This window comes from Astyanax mexicanus, chromosome 8, assembly GCF_023375975.1.
Source record: "Astyanax mexicanus isolate ESR-SI-001 chromosome 8, AstMex3_surface, whole genome shotgun sequence".
NCBI lineage: Eukaryota > Metazoa > Chordata > Actinopteri > Characiformes > Acestrorhamphidae > Astyanax > Astyanax mexicanus.
Window position 1 is genome coordinate 20,259,741 of NC_064415.1, and position 24,346 is coordinate 20,284,086.

At 39.1% G+C, this 24,346-nt stretch overlaps 2 protein-coding genes across 2 annotated transcripts in view; one reads left to right on the plus strand and one right to left on the minus strand.

Annotated features, from left to right (window-relative positions):
* Positions 1 to 24,346, minus strand: part of pcxb (pyruvate carboxylase b) — a 357,875-nt gene that overhangs the window by 97,450 nt on the left and 236,079 nt on the right. The gene's annotated exons all lie outside the window — the stretch shown is intronic.
* LOC103030319 (leucine-rich repeat and fibronectin type-III domain-containing protein 4) overlaps positions 1,475 to 24,346 on the plus strand; it is a 45,449-nt gene continuing 22,577 nt past the window's right edge. The window contains exons 1-2 of the mRNA XM_007242045.4: positions 1,475 to 2,741; positions 4,759 to 5,632. The gene's annotated coding sequence lies outside the window, so the exon portion shown is untranslated. The remainder of the gene's footprint in view (positions 2,742 to 4,758; positions 5,633 to 24,346) is intronic.

Sequence of the window (24,346 nt, forward strand, 5' to 3'; positions counted from 1 at the left end):
TAATAATATTTTTAATTCAAAAATCTTGTAAATATTACATCCCTTTAAATAAGTGCATTCTGTTACTTTAAACTGCACCCATTGCTGACACAGATCTGCAAATGCACACACGCACAATGACTGTCTAGTCCTTGTTAGGGCTGCAACGATTAATCGATATAATCGACAATGTAGATTATAAAAGATTGTTGACTTCAAATGTTCATTTTCGATTAATCGTTAATTTGTAGCACCAAACAAATGACTGGGGACTAAATCACAATGGGAAATTAATATAGGGTATAGGGCTCAATCACACAGTTTACAATCAACTTGACTTGAGTCTCCAAAAGTGTCCAAACACAACACATTCAAGTCCCATATTCAGCTGTTTCTATCATTTTAAACGGATAGAGAAAGCTAGAAACAGGAGCCATAACCAAAGCAAGCAGAGATGGAGGACATGGCAGAAATAATCGTTGACTAATCGACTAATCTGAGAAATAATCAGCAGATTAATCGACTACCGAAATGACCATTAGTTGCAGCCCTAGTCCTTATTGAAGTGTATTGAAGTACTGCCAAAACAACAATAGAAGACTCTCTTCTGGAGGAGCTTTCACTGGTATTAACCTTATGGCTGACACTTCTAATAATCAAAGTACTGGATGCAGTTATTTTTTCTTTTTTTGTTTTATCATGGTAAAATATGATCACATGACTGGGTCAGACTGAAATCTGCAAAATGGCTTGGAAGTGTAACGCCAGACATAGTGGAGCGACGCTAGCCGAGTCAAATGAACAGACAGGTTTATTAACAGGCTGATAACCAGATATTACAGATATTAGAGCCAAACAAACAATAATCTCACCAGAAACCAGAGCCGTAGTAGTATAAACAGTCCCTGTTCAAAACCAAAAGACAGTCCAACCAAGCATCAAATCCAAAAGGGGCAAAACAAGAGACATAAACCGATAAACCAGAAAACAGGGTCGAAACGAGAAGACACTAGAAGAAACCATGAGAAAACGCTTAGTATGCAACCAAAGTCGACAATACCTCGCGAAGATAGAATACATAATGTAGCCTTAAATACAAAATACTTGATGAGCAAAACCCGGAACTTCCTCAGAACACAGGTGAATCTGAGTGTCGGAGTGTAACGTGACGGTGATGTCAAATCATAGGATTCTGGGAAATGGAGTCCAGTAGTGTGGAAGGAGAGTCAGGCTGCGTAACAGGAAGCTTGGGTGGTGTTTCTTTGTCATCAGTGGTGGTTCAATACCAACCAACAGAGGTCTTAAGAGGGACAAACCACAAGCTCTGTGGTGAACCCAGTAAAATGGCTACTGCAACACACGTCACAGACATTTTCACAATGGTTACAGTAAAGACAGATGAGACAAAGAGTATTCAAAGAGTATTATATAAATAAATACCACATAGTTCAGTGCAGGAGTGCATTTTGCTACAATAAAAATAAACTGTTGCATTTGAGCCTTTAGAAATAGATCTCTCTTAAGTACCAACAAGGTGCCATAAACATACAATATAAAATGATGCCTGTTCAGGCATGTCTGTCCCGAGAATGTAGAAAAACAAACACATACACAGTCACACACCTACACACACAAACTCACACACACTAAACTCCACAATTAGACAGCAGTTTCCAGCAGCAGTGGGGGGGAATCAAGCCCTTTCAGTGTCTGTGAAGTGCCACTTTATCTGCACACCCTCATCCCTTGCTCTTTTTCTCCCTTTTTCACTCCTCTTGCACTTATCTCTCCATTCTGCTCCTTCTATCGCTCTATCCCTCTCTCATTTCTCTCCACCACCGCCGCCGCGGCTGCTGCTGCTGCTCTTCAGCCAAAATACTGCTGGAGGCTCTCCATCCCTCGTTCCCCCCCTCTGTTTCTCTCTCACACTCTCTCACTCACTCTCTCTCTCTCTCGCTATATCCACGCTCTCTGCATTCCTCCTTCTCCCTCCCTGTCTCTCCCACTCTCTCGCTCTGCCCCCTCCCTCCCTCTCTCTCTCTCTCTCTCTCTCTCTCTCTCTCCTCTATTCGTTCGTATCAGACGGTGAAGCAGATGCATTGAGCACAGTTGCTTTTCTCTTTCTCTCTCTCTTTTCTGATCTCGCTCGTTCGTTCGTTCGCTCGGACCAAACTGACCCACACTCTCCGCACTTCTGCAAGAGGAGAGAACATGGCAGGAAAGAAAAAGCGTAAAGGATAAAAAAAAAGAAGAAGAGCAATAGAGCTGGATCCACTGGAAGATAGAGAGAGAGACGTATCTGAAGTGAAGAGGGGGATCGCTAAAAATATCGGCTGCTCCAGAGACTGTCCTTACTGTACATTTCTTCTATCTATTTTTATCTTTTTTCCTCTTTTTTTTGTTTTTTTTACATCTCTCTTGTCGTCTCTTTCTGGATATACCTGTTGTGTTCAGCGGGATTAAAAATGACTTAAAATTCAATCAACGGCAGGAGAGAGAGAGAGAGAACGAGAGAGAGAGAGGGAGAGAGAAGGAGGGATGAAAAAAGAGGGGTTTGTCCTCTGAAGAGATTCAGCGGTGTACAGCTGGTGAGGGCGAGAGCGAGGGAGCATTAAAGAGAGAGAGAGTGAAAGATAGAAAAAGAAAGAGAGAGAGAAAGAGTTTGAAGGAAAGACAGAAGGTCTTCTCTCTTTTAAATGTGGTTGGGAAGTGACTGGCTGGACTCTGAGGACCATGCTACAGTCAAGCAACCTGGAACACAGGTTAGTCTGTGTGGCTGTTTGTGGTTGTGTGTGTGTGTATATAAATGAGTGTGTGAGAGATAGAGAGAGAGTGTGTGTGTGTGTGTGCATCATTTGAAGGACAGATGTCAAATGCGAGACGAGAGAGAGGACGAACGCAGAGACAGAGATAAAGACGTATGATTTTGGCTGGAGGAATGAAAGAGAAGGATGAACGAAGGGATTATGTTATTTAGAATGGATGAAAGAAAGAGTGAGGGAGAGTGAGAATGCAGCGTGGATGAAAGCTGGTTATTCTATATATGGGCGCGCGCACACACACAGACACACATACACAGAGACACACACACAAACAGAGACACACACACAAACAGAGACACACACACACACAGCTTTTCAGCAGGCATGATGCACACATGCATAGAATGACTCATAGAAATCATGCATTCCCATAAATGTCTTATAGTACAACACACATACAGTGCTTTCTTGGACACACACACACACACACACACACACACAGTTTTATATGACCACTGTCTCTGGCTAAAAGCTGAGAGTGATGAGCTCGAAAAGAATGACAAGTTGGAGAGTGCAGAGAAAGCTGGGCTAGGTGAAAAAGAGAGAGGGGAGAGAGGGGGAGAGAGAGAGACAGATAGAGATAGGGTGCAGGAAAGAAAGGAGGAGAGAGAGAGAAAGCAAGAGAGAGAGAGAGAGAGAGAGAGAAAAGCGCTCTGGTGACATTTAAGAGAAAGAGCGATGTTTCCGCTGTTGAATGAGGTGAGAAAACACTGCCCTGACATTAACACTGAACACACAGATAAACAGAGAGAGGGGTAGAGAGAGAGAAAAAGAGCGAGAGAGAGAGAGGGGTGGAGGGAGGAAGGGAGGGGAGAGAGTGCAAGAGGTAGATGGATGGAGAGAAGGAGAGCAGGAGAAGAGGCAGAGAGAGAGAGAGAGAGAAAAATTGGAGAGGGTGGGAGAGAAAGAAAGTGATTGAGAGGGAGAGAGGTGGGGACGATAGAGAGGGAAAGAGTGATGGTGAGAAGGGATATGAGAAAGACTGAAAAAACAAGAGAGACAGAGAGATGGAGAGAGAGAGAGTGTGACAGACAGGAGGATGAGAGCAAGAGAGAGATGAACAGTTGAGAATTAGCAGAAAAGAAAAGAGAGAAAAGAGAGGAGGAAGAGATAAACATAACAAATGGGTAAAGGTAAGAGGTTAGGAATGAGGAGAAATGTTGTGTGTTTATGTGCGTGTCTGCCACTACACTACAATTGCTATAATTAATATTAATAATTATATTATTATAACACTCATTGACAAAAAAAATTAACCACAGTTTGCTGCAAAACTCAGCATGAAGATATGCCTCAGGCAGATATGTAAATGATTCCAGGTGTGGTCTGATTCCATACCGTGCCTTGCCACAAGAGGGCGTAAAACACTTTTCCATGCCTAATGCCCAGTAAAAATGGTCTGAGAGGCTACTTTTGGGTTGTGTCCCTCTTGGTGAGAGATTGTTGACTGCTAGAGACGTCTCTACGAAGCATTCAAAGATAGTTTTCCCAGTTGGCTGATGTTTTTTGGGGGGCAATTAATTGCCCACCGTCTTCTGGAGGCTTCTTATCTTTGGAGACCAATCCAGGTTCTGTTTGGGATCCAACAATGGTTGTATGAAGGCCTTGTGTGGTGACGACACTTTCCTGTTGGTGCGATGATCACTTACTACAGTCAGCTACTCCTAGTACTCCTCTAACAGCTCTGTGATTTGTGCAGAACATCCTATGGCCACATGTTATCTTTCATGGTAGCGCTTTCTACTGGCAATTTTCAGCAGGATAATGCTCCCCCCACAGCCATGCTTTCCCAGGAATGCCTCTCTGCCAGATTGTGATGTTATTTTTTTGTCAATAAGTGTAATCATAGTTACAAATACAAAAATACTTGCTTTAAATCTTTATTTTAATTCTCAAACCCCCTCTCCCCTTCCCCTTCATTTTCATCTTCTTCTTTATCTTCTTCTTTTCCTTTTAGGACTGTCATATTATCCCCCTAGCCCTCCCTCCCTCCATCTCTCCCTCTTTCTTTGTTTCTTGGCACAGGGGACGCTGTGTTTTGCCGGGAGACGTGAGTGGATCTGTAAACTGATGCTGTGACGCCAGGAGACAGGAGGATGGGAGCCGACGATGAAAAACGAGGAAAAGAATAAGACTGATAATCGACAGAAAACACAGCTCGCACACACCTGGAATGAGGGATAAGCCTGAGAGGAAAAAAAGAAAGAAAACTAACCAAAGGGAAGAATGAACAGATGAAGAGGAGGAGACCAGTAAAGGAGAGGAAGAGCAAGGGAGCTGCTGGAAAATGAGGAAAGGAAGAATGAGAGTGGGATTCTAGAGGGGAAAAGAGAACAACAGAAGAACAACAGAAAGAAAAAAGAAAAAGCACATGAAGACGACGGACATCTGGGAGCTTCCACAACAGAAGCTGAATAGAGCTGTGTGTGTGTATTTCTGAGTGTGTGTGTGTGTGTTTGTATGTGTGTGTGTGTGTGTGATGGCCCCAGGTGAGCGAGAGAGGGGCTTTTAGCAGGGGAACATTGTGGAAGAAAGGAGAATAAAGGCAATTTCTCACTACAAAGCTAAAATGGATACAATTGTTAAATTGCGGGCATAAATTGACCTAAATCCCGCAACACACACCCACACGTGTGTGTGTGTGTGGACACTCTCCCGTCCCGAGCTGCGGATACACACACCTGAGCCTGGACACGTGCTCACCAAACACGTACATGCACGCACGGCTGGAAAACACACGCGCGGCACGGCCACACGCAGGCCTGGAAAAACAACCCCGCCTGTGGAAATGAAGAGCTGACCGAGTCCTCGCAAAGACACAGACGACACAGGTAACCAGTGGCTTTGAAAGAAGAACATGCACACGCGTGCATACACACACACACAAACACTCCACACACTTACACACTTACACACTCATGAACATTTCATGATCAAATCAAGTGTCCAGAAATTGCTTACTATTTATATAATAGTGATCATTTTGTAAAATATATGCAAGATTTTCCTTTAAATAGCAGACATCCCAATTCTCCCGGAAGTCGCGTGAGTCTACCGCATATCAGCTCCCTGATGCCCACAAATCAGATAAAATCTCCTGGAATCTAGCATGCACACGCAAGCGACACGCATTTTTTTCCCCATCGCATGTATAAAAGTAAGAGAAATGTAAAGAAAGGCATTTCCCTCATGTGCATATTCATGAAGCGCATGCAAAACAGAGAGGGTTCTGAGTGGCCTGTTCTCTGCAAAGAGTCGGTGAGTCAGCCAATTAGTTTTTTTAGTGTGTGCAGGCAGTGTGGTCTGGTCAAAAGTTATAAGGTAGCCGAAAGGTATGAGTCTAAGTTCTGTCATCCTTTGGTTTCCTTTTCTGTTGTTTTTTTTTTTTTTGGGGGGGGGGGTGAAATTGGGGGGGGGGGGGGGGGTTGTCATGTCCAGGTCTGAGGGTTACTTTCCTGATTCTTTTTTTTTTTTTTTTTTTTTGGCAAATTGGGATGTCTGCAATAGTTTTAGAGATACATGGTGGTTCTTGTGGTAGTTTAGAGATACTCATTTTTTCTCATAATAGATTCAGAGCAACACTGTTTTCTCTTAAAGACTTTTAGAGATACAAGGTTTCCTTACAGTACATTAAGACACAACGTATTTTGGGATACAAGGTTGTCCTAGGATAGCTTCAGAGATAGAAGGTCTTCCTTACACAAGATTCAGAGATTCAAGGTTGATTCAGGTAAAGCGTTTTGCTACCTAGATTCAGGGATATAATCTTTTCTTACATTTTTTTTTTCAGGGATACAATATTGTCCTCACGATAGTTTATGATTCAAGGTTTTCTTAAGATCGATTCAGTGATACAAGGTCTTTCTAACAAAATATCGAAAAGATACAAAGTTTTCTTTAAAACAGATTCAGAAATAAAAAATACTTTTATGTCCTTCAATACTGTATAACTATACAGACTTGGAATGACATAACATCATCATCATGCTACCCTAAATGACTCTGTTCATCTGTCTTTTTCTTTTTTAATCATTGTTTCCTTAATTGGCACCAAATTAATTGTCTTATACTGCAGCTGTAGAATAAAAACAGTAGATATTTAATTACAAAAACAGAGATTTCAGAGGTATAACATGTATAACAATCCTTTTCACACAATACTTTTGGAGATATAATGTTTATTTTTGGAAATATAAGCTTTTCATGTGCATTTCATTAGGCTTTGTAGAGCTTTTACAGCAACAGTATCTGAGCATTTCTTGTCATATTCCTTGGATTTCATTGTTATTTTGTGGTTTCATCATCACATTGTTCTTTGATGTTGTGGATGGAGGCTGTGCTGATCTGATTTCTTGGAGGTTTTAATGGTGCTGATGTGAACTGGAATATAATCTATAGAAAGCTTTCAGTACTAATAGTGTGGTGCATGATTTTGTTGATTCTGCTGATGTTACAGTTAAACCAGATGTAACTGATTGGGCATGCATGGCTTGACTCGGGCAGATGTTGTAACTGTTCTAACAATTATGACTACACACACACACACACAGAGTCAAATTAAAAACAGATGTGCATTTGCAGAAATACACAGTTATTTATAGTTAACATCTCTCTCATGATGCAGGACGTTTAATATTCCGCTGATGTTCGCTGTCGTCTCTCGGTTTGTCTGCACCTCTTCTAATCATGCAGCAGAAGCTATGGCAGCATGTCGGGTGCTTATACACTCATTGTCATACACTCATAAAATGGTTGCAAAAACATTTGTACCCAGAAGGAAGTGTCAGACTTCAATACTAATATATACTAATCGGAAGGAAGATAAAAGTTATCAGGGATAATAAACGATTCAACATTCAGACTGATATTGGCTAATACTCCAGCTTATATTTTTTGAGCTACAGATATAGACATATAATTTTTTTTGGCACAATAAGGTGCACTTAAAATCCTTTAATATTCCTAAACATCATCAGTGCACCTTATAATCTGGTGCACCTCATGAATGAATTGTACCAGTCAGGTATTAAGAAGCAGTAAAGCCACTCTACTGAAGAACAGCGTTATACAGGTTCTCCAGCAGTATTAGCATTAGCCGCTAACCTCGCTTTCGCCGTTCAGAGTTGAGTATTATCGGAGTGTAGTCTGCACATTCACCATGTTAAAACAAGCTACATGGGACAAACCGCTAGTTAATATCGTCCTATTTTACTGGAACACTTAGGGTTCCTCAGTGTAGCGGCTAGTGCTAGCAGTTAGCTGATAATGCTAATGCTGCTGCACCCAGCCTTAGGGGAAATCTTTAAGAATTACAGTTTGTTTACTTAACTTAGCTTTTTAATGCTGAATTAGAAGGAAAACATGGCGACACCCCTGTGCCTTACTAGTGTCGCATAATGCGGCTTATAATCCAGTTGGCCTTATGTATGAAAATAGACCAGAAAATAGACATTTACTGTGCACAAAATATGGCAGTATGTAATCAGTGGAGTTGTTAGAGGTTGCTTATGGTGTTTTAATATAATCACATGCAGCTTGAATATTCTCATATGGTTTTTAGCAGATTATCCAATAGGGGTGTATTAGTAGTGTTGATCGTGTTTCCTATTGCACCCCACAAATGAAATATATGTCAATATATTGCAATGCTGTTGACAATGGCATATTATCTGTGCCTTCAACACAAGCTCTTAAGTTGGCAGCAGTAGAGCAGTATGTGGAAAATCGCACCTCACACCATGACACCACATCTTTTGGATGTGTGATGGTGACCAAGGTGCCTCTAAACATGTTGGCCATTCTGAGTCACTCCATGACAGTGTGGCATGACTACCCACTAGGTTTCGATCCTGTCAGTTGATTTTTACTGGGTGCAACTTGTTTTTTAAAAGATGAGTATTTAACAAAGATGAGTGTTTAACAATCTAGCATGCACACGCAAGCGACACACATTTTTTTTGAAAGTAAGAGAAAAGGAGAGAAAGGCACTTCCCTCATGTGCATATTCATGAAGCGCATGCAAAACAGAGGGGGTTCTGATTGGCCTGTTATCCGCAAAGAGTCTGTGAGTCAGCCAATTAGTTTTTTTTAGTGTAGACCGGCTGTGTTTTTTCCCCCTCCTGGACAGGATGCATTCAGGAGCATCATGGCTCCCAGCAAAACTCAGTTCACCTCTGACTACTCTAAAGTATATCCATGATCCATGTCTGGTAAAAAGTTAGAAGGTAGCCGAAAGGTAAAGTTCTGTCATCTATTGGTTTTCTTTTCTGGAATTGGGGAAGTGGGGGCATGTCCAGGTCTGGGGGTACTTTCCTGATTTTTTTTTTTTTTTTGCAGTAAGGTGCCTCTAAACATGTTGGCCATTCTGAGTCACTCCATGACAGTGTGGCATGACTACCCACTAGGTTTTGATCCTGCCAGTTGATTTCTACTGGGTGCAACTTGGTTTTTAAAAGATGAGTGTTTAACAACCAGCCACTAAAGAAAAACAGCTGAAAGACACCAACAATAGTTTGGTAGGCATAGCATCCATAGACCTCTCACACACACACACACACACACACATATATAAGCAGAGCTGAAGAGTGCGTTCTCCTCTTGTCCAAAAGCATCATCGTCTCCATGCATATTCATCCCCACACAGACAGGACACTTCACACAGCAGGATTCTCTCCCTACTTATGTCTCTCTGGAGCTCCGCCTCCCTGCCTGTCCCTCTCTTTCTGTCTCTCTGTATTTCTCTCTATCTCTTCTATAATCTAACAGAAAACAGAGGGAGGGGGGCTGGCCCATAGGCTGGCACGGCTGCTTAATTTCATCATGCCAACATCAATGCCATCACCCTTTGTTTTACCGCCTAAACATGTACGCACTCGCTCGCCCGCCCGCCTGCCTGCCTTCTCGCTCTCTCTCTTTTATTTATTTTTTTTACTCTGTCCATCTCCTTAGGGAAGACCCATTAGTTTACACACACACACACCCACCCACACACACACATCCACCCACACCCACACACACACACACACGTTTCTCCTCCCTCTCTTCTATTGACCTCATCTCATCCCAGCCTTCACTTTGCTCTCTTTCATTCCGCACGCTCTTCCGCCCCCTCACTCTGCTGGCTCACCTCCGTCCTCCTGTCATCCTGTGCCTAACGAGGCTTGCACTGATCAGTCCCTGACGTCCCACCACCTCCCCTCTCAACACGGCATGTATGTTGGACAGGTAGTATGAGTTAATTAGCAGTTAGCATGTAGCTGTGAAGGAACAGCAGGCTTTGATGGGACGCACGAGATGTGTACAGATAGAGAAAGAGAGAGAGGGAGAGAGAGAGAAAGAGAGAGAGAGGAATGTCATACCCAAATCAGCTTTTATTACACGCCTGTCTGACACTACCAACCTCTTCACACCATTAACTGTATTAATGTATGATACTGTATGATACTTACGATACGCTCCAGCTGAGCTTATTCCATGTGGTCACACTCTCTGCATGTATGTATGTGTGTGTGTGTGTGTGTGTGTGTTGTCAAATCAAATCTGAATACAATCGTGTGCCTCACTGTGTATTTAAATGAATAACTCTGTAATTACTGGAGGTGTGTCAATCCGATCCATTGGCTTAAGTGTTGATGGATTGGATATTGGCATATTAAGCCCAATTAACATATTAAGCCCAACTGATCCTTGATTTCTTTTTGTGTTGTGCTCTTTTTTCATGCTACAGCCTGAGGCAGTGGCTTGTGTTGACAGACTATAACAAACATATATTTGGCGGTACCACTTTAAAATAAGACTACCGTTATAAAGGGTTTATAAATGTTACTTTATTAGTTTATTAATGGTTACTAATTAGGTTGCAAATGCCTTAAAAATCATTAATAATCAGTTATAACACATACATAGAAAGGGCTACAATGACCTGTTGTTTGCCAAATAGTGAATCCACAGCCATCTATATTGCAGCCCTTTCTACGTATGTGTTATAACTGATTATTAATGAATTTTAAGGCATTTACAACCTAATTATTAACCATTAATAATTAACAAATTGTAAACCATTTATAAACCCTTTATAAAGGTAGTCTTATTTTAAAGTGGTACCTATTTGGCACCTTCAACATATACAGTACAGGCCAAAAGTTTGGACACACCTTGCGTTTTCTTTATATTTGTGACAATTTACATTGTAGATTGTAGACCATCTGAATTACAAGAAAAACATGCCAACACCCCTGTTCCTTACTAGATGCTTCTTATAATCCGGTACACCTTATGTATGAAAATAGACCAGAAAATAGACGTTCATTGATAGTGTGCCTTATATTCCACTTAGCCTTATAGTGTGAAAAATATGATATGTTTTGAGACTGCCAAATCCCAAGTCATAAATCTTTAAACATATACTTTTGGGAATGATCTGAGTTAACCTTACAAAGGCTGTGCATGCAAGACATCTCAGAAATACTATGTAACTAAAACACATTGATATAGATGAATGATCTATGATGATGTTTATCAAGAACAAAATGTTTAATAACCATTAGGTAAAGCTTAGCTGCAGCTACATAGCTACATGTGGTAAAGGTGAGATCTACATGATATTACATTCACTTACTTTTTCTAGCCTGCACTGTGGTTGTTTCTTCAATGTGCTCAATTAAATCCAATGTGACTCAGATATTAGTTAGTCACACTAGATGTAGATGTTACACTACAGATCTACAGTACAGCCCAAAAGTTTGGACACACCTTTTCTTTTTTAATGCGTTTTCTTTATTTTCATGATTATTCACATTGTAGATTCTCACTGAAGGCATCAAAACTATGGATGAACATGTGGAGTTTTATGTACAAAAAAAGGTGAAATAACTGAAAAAAAAAATAATATTCTAGTTTCTTTAAAATAGCCACCCTTTGCTCTGATTACTGCTTTGCACACTCTTGGCATCATCATTCTCTTAATGAGCTTCAAGAGGTGGTCACCTGAAATGGTTTTCCAACAGTCTTGAAGGGAGGAGTTCCCAGAGGTGTTTATTAGCACTTGTTGCTCCTTTGCCTTCAGTCTGTGGTCCAGCTCACCCCAAACCATCTGGATTGGGTTCAGGTCCGGTGACTGTGGAGGCCAGGTCATTTTTTATTAAGTAAATAAAACTCCACATGTGTTCATTCATAGTTTTGATGCCTTCAGTGAGAATCTACAATGTATATAGTCATGACAATAAAGAAAAGGTGTGTCCTACATTTTGGCCTGTACTGTACTGTTTTCTGCTGGTTACTGGAAATGATATACCATCACATCACATCACTAGCCCTCGCTAGTTAAAACTAAGTGCTCAGACAAAGATCCTACTTGATGTTACCTTTTGCTAGCTTGTTTTGCTTGCATTGTTTGCCATTTGAAGGCATTCTGGGAAGAAAGAATGATACAGACTGTTCATTTAGGATATCGACAAGTTAAAAGTGCTTGTCTACAGATAAAAAAAAAAATCACACACACACACACACTCACAGAACACTATCAGACAGAAGGCTCGATCAGTTTCGTCAGTCACTTACTCGCATCGATTACTGGCAAGACACCAGACTTTCCTCAGACAAAGCATTTATATCTGCTTAAGAGAACGAACTGCCTATGTATGTATGAGTGTGTGTGTGTGTGTGTAACTGAGTGTAGTGTTCATTTAATAATGAAAACAAAAAAATGAGGAAAAAAGGGAAAGATGAGAAGAAAAGAGAGAGAGGGAAAGAGTGTGGGTGGGTGTGTGTAAAAGTAACATATGCCAGCTCAGTAACTCAGTGAATGTGAAAATGCAAAGCCTTTTATTACTGAGCTTAGAACACCAAGCAGTGTGCTTCCCCTTAACGACACACAGAGCAATGCTTCCAGCTCATTGGCTCTTTAAGTGCAGCTCTTGGCCCTGATTGGCCTATTGCTCTTCACAGCTAGCAAATCATAATAAAGCTCCAGGGTCTCTGTGGCTCATAACCATTCAAATGAGGCATTCAAGGCAATCTGGATTTGTCACTGGCTAGTTCTTATTTTTTTTATAATTTTTTATTTTTTTGCAAGTACAAACAAACTATCAAGAAGAAAGAAGAGATAGTGATTATGAAATTGTTAATAATATATTGCACTTTATAGCTGAAAAGATTTTGTGCTGGTATCAGTATGTGGACGAGCATTGTCCTGGAGTGCACTAGAGTGTGTGTTCAAAAAAAGTTGGGTAACTGGTTTAAGTTGGTCATAAATAAAATATGTATATGTGCAAGAATATGTAAAGAAGTACATTTGGCTGTTTATTTTTGTACTTTATGCTTACATTCTTTTTGTAAACTTGTTGCATTGTTTTTTTTTTTTTACATGTTGCATTGTGCAGTTAGACTTCTTTTGTTACATTAACCACAATGAAGCAGTGGTTCTTATCTTTGGTCCTGGAGACCTTTTGTTTCCTTTGATGTTTTGGGGGTTTCTTTGTTTTAAAACACCTGATTCAAAATTTGAGAATCTAAATTAAATTGTGCTTTACCCACCGGAACTCTTCCTAAAGCTTCCAAAGCCTACCCTGCCATGTAGGGTTAACACTATATTATGTATAACATACTTCATATGTAGGCTGAGTGCATTTTATTACATTTCGGTACTGCACATATCTCTAATTGTCTAGACAAGGTATTAAAAAAAACAATCCTGCGTGTGTGTGAGTGTGTGTCAGCATCTTGCACTAAATTATAACAAGTACTGCTCATAATACATTCCACATTGTCGTCCTATTGAGATTTCAAATTACATGCAGGGGAGAAGCGTATTACTGCTCTTTCTTTGCTGCTTTTAGGCCTAATTGCATCGGCTAATTAGAGTTTATGCTCCATATTCCAGTGGATAAGTAGCAGCGCATGGATGGATGGGGATGATTTGCAGTTGAGGTAGTGAGCGTAAAAATGAGTTCAGATCTTCAGGTGCAATTACAATAATTCTGCTGATTCACAGCCCACATCAAAGAGAGCCTGGATGAGGCCGGGAAAGAGAGGAAGGAGTGACGGAGTGAAGGAGTGATGGCTGAGTGAAGGAATGGAGTTATTATTTCAGGGTTGTTGAATTTTTTTTTTTTAAGTAAATCAACTTAATATATAATCGTTCATAAACACGATAAATACGAGACAAATAGAGGGGGCTGATAAAAAACAAACAAAAAAAAAACACACAAAACACATCAGCCACAGTGGACAGCTAGTGTAGGTAGGGTGAAACACGGAGTGTGTGTACAGCTGGCACTGGGAGGGTGTGAGAGTGAGTGTTGGGTCAGAATTAAATTAAGTGTGAGTGTATCTCTCTGTGTGTGCGTTTGTGTGTGTGTGTGTGTACTTTTGTGTTAGACTCTACCACAAGCCTGAGGGAAGCAAGTGCACACACACATACTAAAATTCTCTCTCCAAGATTTACCAAAAATGAAAACATTCACACTCTGCTTTCCGTCTTCTCACTCTTTTCTCCCCTTTGGCTTTAAAGCAATTGCTTGTGTGTCTTTTCACGCTATTTTTTCCCTTTTGGTGTTATTCTCATGAGTCATCTCTCTCTCTCTCTCTCTCGTTCCTCTATATTTGTCCTCTATCTCTCCATCTGCCATTTCCTCATACGCTTCTTTCCTCTTCTTCCCCCTTTCTCCCCGTCTCCCCCCTCCTCTCTGTGCCTGTAATTAGTCAGCTCAATCCCTCCTTCTCTCTTCAAGTCTGAAAGGATGTGATGGATGACTGCTGTCAGTGTTTTATCCTCCTCCATATTTCTGCGGCAGTGGAGAGTGTGTGCATACGTGTGTGTGTGTGTATGGGGAAATGGGATGACGGAGAGATGACAGAGCGAGATGGAGGGAGAGAGTGAGACAGAAGGGAAGAGTGAAATAGATAGCAGGAATAATCCAGTTGTGGACAGTCACAAGTTTACGTATCTGTATGATTACTTTCAGGGAGTACATATGTGTGTGTGTGTATGTGTGTGTGTTTGTATTTAGAATCTAAACTAAAAAAGCAATGCATTAAAGTCACAGGATTCAAATGAAAGCACAAAACACTACTTGAGTTGAATTGATGTACAGGTGCATTATCATTTTATCAAGTTATTTTACTTCAGTAATTCAGTTCAAAATGTTAAACTCGTATGTTATAGACATGTATTAAACACAGAGTGATCTATTTTAAGCTTTTAATTCTTTTATTGTTGATGATTATGGCTTACAGCCAATGAAACCCCAAATATCAGTGTCTCAGAAAAGTAGAATATTTCACATTACATTTCATAAGACCAATTGGTACTTTTGGCAGTGTGGGCAGTGTGCCACGTCCTGCTGGAAAATGAAATCCACATCTCCATACAAGCTGTCAGCAGAGGGTAGTATGAAGTGCTGCACTGACTTTGGATGTGATAGAACACAGTGGATCAACTCCAGCAGATGACATGGCTCCTCAAACCATCACTGATCATCAGTAAATATTTTATTTCATTCGGAAACCAAGGGAGCAGAGTCTGGAGGAAGAGTGAAAAGACACAAAGTCCAAGCTGCTTGAGGTTTAGTGTGAAGTTTCCACCAATCAGTGATGGTTTGGAGAGACATGTCATCTGCTGGTGTTGGTCCACTGTGTTATATCAAGTCTAAAGTCAGTGCAGTGATTTCCCTGAAAATCTTACAGCACTTCATGCTTCCCTCTGCTGACAACCTTTATGGAGATGTGGATTTCATTTTCCAGCAGGATTTGGCACACTGCCAAAAGAACCAATTGGTCTCATATAATTACAAGTTAGAACATTAAAAATCATGCCTGCTCAGTGTACAAACACGTGTTCCTACCCTAGTCCACAGCCACAGCTTTCTGCACACCTAAAATTAAAAGCTCCACACATCTGTCAATCTCAGAGCTACAAACTATGGTAAGATAAGGCAAGATGATGGAAACATTTTGGGGAAGAAATCGGAAAGGTACAGGCATCTACGACTTAGAATTGTGGTTCAAACACTCAGTTTTAACGCTCTACTGACTAAAACATTGTGTGGTTTGAATCTGGCTTGGGTTCACAATGTCAGATTATGGGATGGGTTGGATTTTTAAGCCAGATCTATGCTCTACATGGCGCTGGTGGCACTGAGCATGCATTAACAGTTCCGGTGTGGCTAGGTAAGGCTTTAGTCAACAACTTAAATGGTTAAGTTTTGTTGGTTAAGTGAGTTTGTGAGCCTACCTAACAACCTCTGGGAAAAGCTTGCCGTGTAATGGGTGATTAGAATGGGATTGGCCCTGTGTGTAACCTCAATTATTAGATGCAGCACTGTCCCCTTTTACTGCTTATCTGAGAACTCACTTTTATATATGATGGAATGCTCTGAAGCATAAGCTGCCAAGCTTATATAGTCCCAGTATAGATGTATTTTAAGTATTTCAGTACATACAAGACAGGAATCTCTGGAGCAAGGAAACCTGAACCATTTGGCACCACGTCTATTGCCAGGTGTAGGATAAAGGGGTATAAATCTCCAAATTATTGAGCTGTGGAGCAGTGGAACAGTGTTATCTGGAATGATGGCCTCCCTAACACTTTGGTCAATGAATACAATAAAATCCTCACAGCTAAGCTCCAAAATCTCGTAGACAAGCCTTCCTTGGACAGAGGAGACAGTCTCTTTAACAAAAGCAGGATAATTTCCCGTAAGAAGTAGTATTTTCCTATAGTAAATGTAGTTAAAATGATTGATATGAAAGTAATATTCCGCTGTGGCTAAACAAATTGTGGAAAATGCATTTTACAGTGCTTATTCTTCATTCCCAATGATAATTGTAAGCTAGAGGTGTGCAAAGACCCCTCTATCTCAGTAGAGCAGACAACCTGAGCAGGAATAATGAAGCTCCAGCAATTTTTTTTAAAGATTTTTAAGTTGAAGAAGCATTTGCATTTGATCCACGCTATCAAATCCTCACAGCCAAGTTCCAACATCTCAGTACAGAACCTTCCCAAAGAACTAAAGGGAACTAATGGGAATAAACTCTCTCTCTTAATGACCTAGATTAATAGAGAAAAGCTGATTTATCAGAACATGTACTTGGGTATGTAGTTTTTTTTATTCTGGTGGAATTGATGTACAATTCTAAATAAAGGCAATTTAATATGAAACACTGTACATCAGAAAGGGACTTCAAGAACAGCTTGAACTGACTAAAAAACATCAAAGACTGTAAAAGGACATTTAAGTCAGCTGTGAAAACTCTTCTGATGATTTATCAAAAGACATGATGAACTTGTGAACACTGCAGCTGCTCTGGGATGGATTTTTGGGAGCGAGTTGTTTGAACTGTTTGCTAGCTTTCTAGAGTAACATTAACTGTCTTCTGTTTTTTTGTCAGCAATCAAAAAAAAAAAAAAAACACAAACAACAAAACAATAAAATTCCATGAAGGGCAGTGAAAGTAAGTGCACATAACTCCCTATATTTACTGTACTTTCCCCCAAAAATCTTCCTTAATCCAACCCGGCCTCAAAAACATACAAAGTTACTGGGAGCTAACCCATGCAATGAATTCACAGGTGCATCTCAAAGTCAGAAAAATCAGTTTCTCAGAAAATTAGAATATTATGTAAGAGCAATTGGTGCTTTTGGCAGTGTGGGCAGTGTGCCAAGTCCTGCTGGAAAATGAAATCCAAATCTTCATAAAAGTTGTCAGCAGAGGGAAGCATGAAGTGCTGTACCATTTTCTGGAAAAACACTGCACTGACTTATCAAGCTCATTATCAAGCTCTTTTAGGGTTGCAAAGGGTGTGCAGAAGCAGGGAAACCACTAAAATGAGCAGGGTAGAATGCCTACAAGACCTGGATTGATAATCACTAAAATCACTGAGTTAGCTCATCTAGTGTAGACACTGTACACACACAGAGTAAACACTGCAATAGATAATGCGTTTCTTTAAAGAGGGGCTTGAGAGTAATGAACCCTCCCTTACTGCTCACTGCAACGCTTGTCAGGTGCCTAAACTGTATTACAGTACCGTGTGTCAGTTCACTGATTACATTAATCCTGTATCAGTAATTACTTCACTATCTGAAGCTGTGATATTTATAAAAAACAACAACAGTGAATTTTATTAATACTGCTCAGAACGTCATAGACTGTTAAAAACAAACAGATCATTTGCATATCCTCACCTCAAACTTGCACCATTGACTTTCTTCAGGGTTTTAATCTCTCCACTAACTGAGAATTATGCTGTGAAGTGCACAGTAAAATATTAGTTGAAATATTATCAGCTTCCCAAAAAACAGGTATCAGTGATAAACATCCTGTCAAATCTATTCATATCAAAACTCTAAATTAAAAATTCCCGGAGGCTTCATCTTCACTGCATTCCATTAATCTCACTGAAAAGACACACACACACACACACACAGTTACACATACACACTCATCAAAATTACAACCAGGCGTGAAAGCAGGAATTAATCAGAGATTTATTTAATAAATGCAGAAACAAGATGCTGTACAGAGGCTGAAGAGGCTGAAGCTTCAACGAGGGTCTTGACCTTTGTTTGCTTCTTTTATCTACAGCAAGTGCTGAAGCCAAAGATCAGACAGTGAGGGTAAAGTTCCCAGTGGTGTGTGTCCCACTGTGTTGTGTGTGTTTGTGTGTGTGTGTGTGTGTGTCAGAAAAGCAGAATTTAATGTGCATGACACCACTAGCCCTCACAAATCACAGTATCTACCAGCAAAATGCTGGTATAAAAGAAGTGCCATTGATGCCACTATTTAACAAAAGCAGCAATCAGTACTGACCAAACACTGCTTTCACCCAATGGCAGAGTTTTATTTTGTCCAATGGCAGAGTTTTAGTTCGCTCAATGGCAGAGTTTTAGTTTGCCCAATGGCAGAGTTTTATTTCGTCCAATGGCATAGTTTAATTTCATCCAATGGCAGAGTTTTATTTTGTTCAATGGTAGAGTTTTAGTTTGCTCAATGGCAGAGTTTAGTTTGCCCAATGGCAGAGTTTTATTTAGTCCAATGGCAGAATTTAATTTCGTCCAATGGCAGAGTTTTATTTAGTCCAATGACAGATTTCTATTTCACCCAATGGCAGAGCTTTAATTCGTTCAATAGCAAAGTTTTATTTCGTCCAATGGCAGAATGGATTTTACTGACCAGCCTGGCTTACTGACTGATGTTTATACACAGTTCAGAAGTCTACTCTCTCACTCTGCACTCACATGAACCAGTGCTTAGTCCCACTCTGCCACAACTGGGTGTGGTGGGGACAGTGGGTACAGTTGCTGATGGATGTCTCTGAGCGTGTGTGTGTGTGTGTGTGATAGTGGAAGAAAGTGTGTGACAAAAGGAGTGTGAGAAAAAGGAAAGTGGGGAGGGGGTTTTCTCAAGTGGGATAGTGCTGCAGACGATGCTAAGTGCATCCTAAAAGATTCTCAACACTAAAGTGTGTGTGTGTGTGTGTGTGTGTGTGTGATTGCAAAAGCCTGACTGGGGATTTGCTAAGTGCAGAAAGATGTTCCAACTGTCCGGCTGGACATCCAGACTCTGCATTAGATGCTAAGTGGCCTCACGTGCAAGAACACACACACACACACACACACACACACACACACACACACACACACACACACACACACACACACATACACACACAAACACACAGCATGCATTTTGAACTCATGCTAGGTATTCCCAGTATGAATTATGTAGAACATTATGGATTACAGAGGGATTATAATTTTTTTTTTTGCCTTCAATTCATGCCCTGCTAGCCCTCGCTCACATTCACCACACACACACACACACACACACACACACACACTCAAGCATGCATGGGTGCACACACATCAGATTCCTCCACACGTAGAGAGAGCAGCCAAACAGCATCGCAAAGCAGCTCAGTGAAAAAGTAAACTATAACAAAATGATAAAGAGACTAAAGAGAAAAGAAGAAGTAAAAACAAGTGCAGAAGTCAGACAGAGAGAATAGTGGAAGGGGAGATGGTGGGGGGTGGATGAATGAGAATGTAAAAGAAGGTGGGCTATTTATCCTGGCAGGCTGGATCGATGGAATAAAGGAGAGAAAGACAAGAGCTGTTTCAGCTCCTCAGCTCTTAGATGGCTTGTGCTTCGAGAGAGAGAGAGAGAGAGAGAGAGAGAGAGAGAGAGAGAGAGAAGGAAAACAGAGGAAAGAGAGGAGGATTGTTTAAGGTTTCAAGTTTTATATTGCTTCTCAGGTTACCTGAAGGGCAGATGGAGGAAAAGCAGGGTGAGATAAGCAAAACAATACAGTGTAAAAGTGTTAGTGAGGAAAGGAGGAGCCGGAGGAAGAGGAGGAGGAGGAGGAAGAGGAGGAGGAGGAGGAGGAGGAGAAGGAAGAGAGAGAAGAGGAAGGTCACAGAGGGCAGAGCATCAATGCAAAGTCAGACATAAGGGAAATAGAAAGAACGAGATGAAGGAGATATCTGAGAGTGAGAAACTCTGATTTCCCTACGCGTCTCTCTCTCTCTCTCTCTCTCTCTTTCTCTCTCTCACCTCATGTCTCCTGATGATTCCACTGTTTCCCCTGTTATCTTAAACAGTAATAGGCTTATGCATGTGTAGAGGTGGATGAGATAAGAGCCTTAAATCTTACGTAAAGAGAAGAATATATTACAATACATTAACAAATCATTAAAACAATGATTCATTGAATGTTGCTCTCATAATAAAAACATGTAACTTAACTTTTTCTGTCTTTATGAGGAATGCCTTAATATTGTAAAAAAAAACACACTGTAAGAAAGTTTTGAGGCATTGAGGCCACATGACACATAAGCTATACAGATAACATAAGGCTACATAGAGACTCACCATGATGCCATAGTTACTTTAAAAAAACATCACTGATAACTGATTAATGTAAAGTTAGTAAGTAAGTTAGATTTATTAATTGCTTTATTAGTTACTGACAACAACAAAAAAGCTTGTTTTATCGCTATAATAATTATTATTATTATTATTATGAAAGGGGAAATGCACACCTACATTAATTTATATTTATATAAATAAATACTAAGTACTACTGTAAGTAGGCCAGGGAGGTTGGAAAAAATATTGAATGTTTTTGATATAATATATATTTCTCTAATATAAATAATACACAGTACTCAGTGCTTATAATCTTCTAATACTAGCCAGCTGTTGTCTACAGCTGTTATTCTAGCTACTCATATCCATGCAGTTTAAAGCTATAATATCAGAGGAAGTTTTACTTTCATTCTTTTTATAAGAGCTACACACGATCTCGCTGACCAGCGGAAAACGTGACTTAATTGTCGCGTAGGTCAGACGTCACTCCTGAGACGCAAGAAGAAAGCAAAAAATATATATTTTTCTAAGGAAAATTACAGATATAGTAATGCACTGTAACTTGGGTAAGTTACTTTAATCTAAAGTGGCTAGATTAGAGTAATGCATCACTGACATTGTTGAGCCTCACTGGTGTAAAGTGTTGCTAAGTTCTGTTCTGACAATGACATTAAGTAAGAAGCTGAGTTGGAGTAAAAAAAAAAGTGTTTGGTCACAAAAAGCATCCTAAGTCTGCAGGAGACCTTGAATAAAACCCAGGATCTATAAGCACTGGATTTTCTTTGTATGTTCTTACTTTTTTTTTTTTTTGGTCCAACAAAAATGAGTTGTGAAGAAAGAAGACAGAGATCAAGTAAAATATTACCTTTAGTTAATGAACTGAAAAAAAGAAATAATAATAGGAAGAATAGACAGCTACCCAATCCACAATTAATTTCAGCATTTAAAGTACAGTATTTACAGCTATTAAGCCAGATAGAGTCAGAACAAAGTGTATTAGCCAAAGTCTGCGCACATATAGTAACACTTTTAACAGTATATGGCTTACAGTACAATAGTATTGACATTATTTATTCATTAATAAATTAAACCACAGTGTGAATCCAAGCTTATGCTATTACTTATGAGTTTGTTCAGTGCAGCAGTGCAGCTCAGTGTTAATGTATTAGCGCAGATTTTGGCTAATGCACTGTGTGCTGACTGTGTGTAAAGCTTTCTTAGCCGTAGCTAGCTGATTACTTTCACTCAGCGCAAGAGAACATTAGCCTGAAACGTTAATGTAGGATGAACCTGTTGATGTGAAAGCAACACTCAGCTTAGATTACGGAGGTTTTAGTCTCAAATCACCTTACGGAGGATGTATTAGGTAGGTTGTGGATCTGATATGAGCTAACATATGCAAATCCGACACAGACAAGAACAGCATGTCCACCTTCATGATGTTCTTAGGGTTTATTTCTGTCACTTTTTGGCTTTTTCTCTATTTGGTTGATTCTCTTATTGCTGTTTATGATTATGACTGCGTCTATTTAATATTGAGTCACTGTTAGGAATGAGTGTGGGTGGATTTTAATGGATTTAAACATTAAATCCATGTAAAGAAAGAATATATTTTGAATTCGCCTTCTTCTGACATGTATCCTAGCAGGTTGGATCAGTGAAGCAATCATATAAATATTTCATTAAGCTTCATGCAGTTAAATAAAACAAATGGTAATCACCCCTGAAAAAAAAAAAAAAAAAAAAAAAAAAATATATATATATATATATATATATATATATATATATACTTAATTGTACTTAAAACATATTGATAAATGTCTAAGTATGCTGTAAATATATTAACAGATTTATGTACGTACTTAAAATATATTAAACAGCAAACTTTGATCATAGTTTTTTAAAAGTACAATATAGTGTATTAAAAAATAGACTACTTTGAAGTACACTTTTAGTTTAATGTAATTCAGTATACTTCTAAAATACTTATTTCCAAATATACTTTGGTACATTTTTAGCAAAGTGTGTTAAAAACAACTGTTACCGTAGTTCACTTAAAGTACAATGTATCACGTAACTTTTTAGAAAGTAAATTAATTATTTAATTACAAAATTTATCAAATTTAATAAACTTAATTTGTAACACACAAAAAAATGTAGTACAGTATATTAAAATATATATTTTATACCCAATGAAATTTACTAGGAACAAGAAGCATATTTGTACTCTAATAAAAATAGATCACATATATTTAACATCAATCCATCAGTACATTTCTAATACTGTATACCTGGTGTATAATAGTCATACAGTTGTAATACTCATTAAATGTATTATAATTTTACTGTAAGCATATTTATTTAAAATATAGTGTTACATACATGAAGTTGTATGTTTAAATGTTACTTAAACATATATATTTAAAATAGTTCCATTTTAGTTCAGTTAAGCACACTTAGCACAATTTAAGTAGGAAATTTGTATTATTTTTTATACAATTAAAGTAAAATAAGTACAAAAAAGTTGTTCCATTTTAGCACTCTTTAAATATACTGATTGACAATAATGTGGCTACATGTACACTATAGTGCACTATAGCCTAATAATGCTTAGTATACTTTAATCTACTTTAATCTAATTTAAAAAAAAAAAATTCACTAGGGACAGTAGCAATAAAAAAAAAGTAATTCTGGTTTTGATAGTAGTTTACTCACTATTATGCATTACAACACTTTTATGCAGCCTGTATATGCTTGCAGATACATACAAATAATAATAATCTTCCAGCTTATAAAGCTGTAATTCACAAGTATATAATACACAACATATAATACTGCCTTTTAAATGCTTTGCCATTGTAAGCTTATGTGGTGCATAAAAAGTATATTATCTATGGCCTTTTTAATAAAGCAAATTAAAATAATGATTCTCACATATTCTCACATATTCTCCAGACCTCCACGCTTTCTTTCTCAGAGTGGTGGGCGTCGGCTTTCAGCAAGCACCTGAACGCTGTGAAGTCACATTTACACGTTAACCATCTGGTAGGAAAAACACTCTGATGAGCACCTGAATGCTGCGTTAGCTCCCACCTTACAATGTGACTCGCTGAGAGGCACATTACCTAATGTCACTTTTAAAGTCTCACTCCACCAGTGGCACCTGTGACCAAGCTAAAGCAATTACTATGTTGGACATAAATACACTTTTATATTTTAGTCTATTGTGTTTTAGCAATCTTATAATCTAAAAAAAAAGATTAAACATGGTTTTCAGTAATTGGCTTTGGGTAAAATGTCAATTTTGTCTGTTCTATAGAGTCTCATTGTTTTAGTAGTTATTGTTGTTGAAGCTTTAATGCTGGGAAGAGGTTAGTTATATAAGTTGTATTAATACCACATACCATAAACGTTCATACGTTGTTTAAACTCAAATTATTTAAGTCTGTTTTACATAAATTTGGATATTTCTAAACAATACTCAACTATTTTGAGTTAGTTGAACATTTGTGGGCACATATATACATGCAAACTGAGATCTTTAAGTTGAACCAACTTATAATAACTAAAACGTTTAGTCTTTTGCTATTAGCAGCTTCTTTTCCATTGGCTTCTGTCACAATCTATTTGCATACTGGGTGTGTCCAACACTTTCTGACTGACACTCACCATCAGTG